This window comes from Octodon degus, unplaced genomic scaffold (genome assembly GCF_000260255.1).
Source record: "Octodon degus isolate 3935 unplaced genomic scaffold, OctDeg1.0 scaffold00007, whole genome shotgun sequence".
NCBI classification, from domain to species: domain Eukaryota; kingdom Metazoa; phylum Chordata; class Mammalia; order Rodentia; family Octodontidae; genus Octodon; species Octodon degus.
In genome coordinates, this window is record NW_004524583.1 from 29,281,901 (window position 1) to 29,286,810 (window position 4,910).

At 38.0% G+C, this 4,910-nt stretch overlaps 1 pseudogene; it reads left to right on the plus strand.

Moving 5' to 3' along the window:
* Positions 1 to 1,983: 1,983 nt before the first annotated feature.
* Positions 1,984 to 2,593, plus strand: LOC101572460 (annotated as a pseudogene).
* The last annotated feature ends 2,317 nt before the right edge of the window (positions 2,594 to 4,910 follow it).

The window sequence follows — 4,910 nt, forward strand, 5'->3', positions numbered from 1 at the left end:
AGGCATTACAATTCCTGACTTGAAATTATACTACAAAGCTACTGTGATAAAATCAGCATGGTATTGGCAACAAAATAGACCTGAGGATCAATGGAATAGATTAGAAGATGCAGAGGCCTCTATGAACACACTCAATCACCTGATCTTCGATAAAGGGGCCAAAAACACTTACTGGAAGAAAGAGAGCCTCTTTAACAAATGGTGCTGGAAAAACTGGCTCTCTACATGTGAAAAACTAAAACTTGACCCAGGTCTATCACCATGCACTAAGCTAAAGTCAAAGTGGATTAAAGATCTAAATATTAAAACAGAAACACTAAATCTCCTGGAAGAGAAAGTAGGAGAAACTCTTGAAGACATAGGGGTAGGCAAACAGTTCATGAACAAAAATTAAATCACATGCATAATACTTGAAAGAATTAACAACTGGGACCTCCTCTTATTAAGAAGTTTTTGCACATCAAAAGAATATACAAACAAAGTGAAAAGACAACCCACAAATTTCAAAACATCTTGACTAATAAGCACTCAGACAAAGCTCTGCTCTCTAGAATTTATAAAGAACTAAAAAGCATTAGGGCCCCAAAATTTAGACCCAATCCAGAAATGGGCATCTGAGATGAACACACACTTCTCAGAGGACGAAATTAAAGAAGTGAATAAACATATGAAAAAATGCTCCACATCACTAGCCATGTCTACGGCCATACCACCCTGAATGCGCCCAATCTCGTCTGATCTCGGAAGCTAAGCAAGGGTCCGGCCTGGTTAGTACTTGGATGGGAGACATCACTAGCCATCTGTGAAATGCAAATTAAAGCAACACTGAGATACCATCTCATCCCATAAAGAAAGTCTATGATAAAGAAATCAACCAACAACAACTGTTGGAGAGGCTGTGGGGAAAAAAGAACCCTTCTTCACTACTGGGGGAATGTAGACTGGTGCAACCTTATGGAACAGTGTGGAGACTCGTTAAAAAACTAGGACTGGAAATCCCATTGAAGCCAGCTATCCCCCTACTGGGAATTTTCCCGGAGGAACTGAAAATGTCATATCATAGTGATATATGTGCACTTATATTTATAGCAGCACAATTTGTGATATCCAAGTCTTGGAAACAACCAAGATGCCCATCACCTGAAGAATGGATGAGAAAGATGTGGTATTTTAATACAATGGAGTATTACTCAGCTGTAAAGAATGATAAACTTGAAGCATTTATATTGAAGTGAATGCCACTTGAAGATATACTCACAAGTGAAATAAACTGGATCCACATGTGTAAATATCATATAGTCTCCCTAGTATAAGAACTCAAAAGAAGAAGTACAAATAGAAAGGTATAACACAATTAAAAGGAAAGCAAAACAATGAGGAGAGGGCAAGGAGAAAAGCTAGGAAAAATGACAGGGGCAAAGCCATACATTTATACACACAAGATGGGTAAGGCAATGATCCTGAGAAACATCAGGAGATTTTCAAAACTAGCAGTTAACTGGTAGGATTCTCACCCTGACTAACTATATATGCTGATACCTGTGAACTAAGCAACTGCACCGAAGAAAGCAATATGGAATAGAAGGGTCACACTTGGAATGACTGTCATTCTGGTCTTCTAAATATGTACTGCTTGTCATGACATACCAATTATTTCCATACTGTCTCTCAAGTAGATGTTTGTCTAAAAAAAAAAAAAGGAGTAATAAGTGAAAAAAAAGAGACAAAGAAAAAAATGTCACAGGACGGTCCTGCTGCAATGCTGTATATAGTTAGATTTCTAAATTTCTGTGTAAAAATATGTAATTGTTTATTAATATTTTTTAAATATTTTTTATTCTTTTAACTTTTTTCTTCATATTCTGTAGAGACTTAAAGTTTAACATATCAATACTAGATGGACCCCTGACACTGCTCACCCCAGCTATGGTCCTCGCGCGAGCTTTGTAAGCTGGCGCCCAAGTCTCCCGACGTAGCCTCATCATGGTGGTTGCGGCAGTGGCCTTGGCAGCAGCCAATCACCCTCCTGCAATGCCACAGGTGGCAGGGGTGGGAGGGCCCGCTGTCACCCAGCAAGACTTCTACTGGCTGCGCTCCATCTTGGCCAGAGGTATTGCTGGATGCTGTGCTGAAACAACAGTAGCTCCTTTGGATCTAGTAAAGGTTTTATTACAAGCTCATAATCGCCATTACAAGCATTTAGGTTTTTAGAACCTCAGCTATCAAAATAGGCAGAATTTTCCTTGATTGTATTGGTGGTACTCGGCTGTTTTCATGTGCAAACTGTGATACAATCCTGACCAACTGCTCAGAACTCATCTCCACTCGATTCACAGGAGCCACTGGTAGAGCATTTCTTTTTAACAAGGTAGTTAATCTGCAGTACAGTGAAGTTCAAGATCGGGTCATGCTCACTGACTGCCACATGGTTCGAAATATGAGCTGCAAAAACTGCAATAGCAAACTCGGTTGGATCTATGAGTTTGCCACTGAAGACAGCCAGCATTATAAAGAAGGCCGTGTGATCCTGGAACGTGCTCTAGTTCGAGAGAGCGAGGGCTTTGAAGAGCATGTACCATCTGATAATTCTTGAAGAAAAAGAGATAAGTCCATCTTTTCCCAGGTCTCCTTCACTGAAAATAAAAATCTACTTGCATACACTGTCACCATAGCATCAGAGTCGGATTCATGAACTGCAGAACAAGAGGTTGTGAGAATCTAAGATGAAACCTTGCTTTCTTTTTTTAAAATTTTGTATTTTTCATCCAGCAGAGGCATGTAGAGAGCATTATGCAAATGCTGTTCACTTTTTTCCCTATGTTTACATCGTGAGGCAGAAAAATCTACCTGCAGCTACATGGTGGGCTACATGAGGAACAAATCTGGGCTATTAGAGTGAAAAAGTGTGTTTTATGTAAATTTCAAATGGAGAATATGTCAAGAGCATGGTTTTTAAACTTAATTTGAGCTTCATTTTAAAACATTTTTTTTTTAAACCCAAGTATTTCACTTGATTTGCTAGCTTCAGAGAAGAGATCCGAATCTGTGCCCGGTGCTAACAGCTCAGTGTTAGCACAGCTTGTGCTGGCCAGCATGCCATATTCTTGTTGGAGATGAACCATAGCCCCAGAGCCCATTCTTCCTTGTCACTCTTGATCCAAAGATACCACCATTCCTAGTTAGTAGTCACCATGTAATAGGTGTTGATTGGAAACTTTCTGAAATAGGGAAGAACTGCTTGGTTGTCTTTTTCCATTTAACTTAAGCATAGTAATATAAATAAAATAATAGTTGGATGTTAAAAAAAATACTAGATGGAAAATACCTGTTCCATGTTATGCCTAAGATGTTTGATATTCAGACAGATAGTTCAGTGAAATCCAACTGCATATGTTGTAGGGTAATAATAAGCTTCTCTTCTGGAGAGTTAACAAACTAAGTTTGCAGACCAAAAATTAGGGAAAAAGAAAGGCTACAAGGACAGCCAACATTTTGGAACTAGCTTTTCAAGGTCAGTGAAGACTCAGGACACAGGAGAACTTATACTGTAACATCATGTAACTCAGTTGTGTCCCAAATTTTCTGATCAAGGAGATTATGGGACCACAGAGCAATGTGATCAATGATGTAGAGTGTGCCTAAGGAGAGTCACCTGGAGAGAAAACACTCTCTCAGGCTTTCACAGAGAGCACATTGGTCAAGCAATGGCTGTGACTCATCCACATGGCTGACACTCACAAAGGACCTATAAACTGTGATACAGGGTTTCAGGGTAAATCCTGAGAGGAATTGACTGACCTTGTCAGATAAAAAAGTTACAATTCTTCTTATATAGGTCTTGCTTTATCTTGGTCTTAACCATCCAGCAGAAAAGTACAAAAAGTGTAAAAAGTAAAGCCATGTTAATATGCTGAGCTCAAGTCAACAACTTCTGAAATTGCCAGTCTTATGGAAAACCCACTACTATTATGGACTACTGGACTATATTGGAATATCTGACTGAATTCATGTACCTACAATATTTAAATGACAATGGAATACCCTTCTCTGACAAAACTAAACAAAAAAGGGGATAAAAATAAATGACCATTTTGTATCTGTATATTCAAAATAGTTAGGATAGATATACAGCTACGTTGTCTTCATTCAATGAATAGAAAGATTTGTTCTAATAGTGTCTGTAGACAGCAAACCATGCCTGGATCTTGTACAATGAATAACCACTAAGACAACAATATGCAATGTATTTATTATTGAAACTGTCCTACTAATCGGTTTTGAAACTGTCTCAGTGCTATTTGTTTCTCAATAAACGTATTTAAAAAATAAAGATTTTATGGAATATTAAAAAAAAAGAAAAGAAAAAGGATGAAGTTGAAAGACTCACATTTCCTGATTTCAGATCTACTACAAAGCGACCATTATCAAGACAGTGTGGTACTAGCACAAAGACAGATAATAAATAAGTGGACTAGAGCGAGACCTCCAAAATGAACACATTTATGGTAAATTAATTTTCTACAAGGGCATCAAGGTAAATCAATGGGGGACAAAGCGTGGTTTTGACAAGTGATACTGGGGCCAACAAGATAGTCGGTCAGACAAGGAAGTCAGATCCCTTGCCACACACTGTATACAAAAGTGTACGCAAAATAGATTGAAAGTCTAAATATAGAGCTAAAATTATAAACTTCTGCATAACCCTGGAATAGGTAATGGTTTCATAGCTGTGACACCTACAAGTACAAAAGTAACAAGCGAAAAAATAATGATAAAATGGGCTTTATATCCATTTAAATTGAAAATGGGCCTCAAGGGATACTTCAAGAAGTGACAACCCACAGAATGAGAAAAAATTTGCTATTACATATCTGACAAAGAACCTGTATCTAGGATATATAGAAAACTAT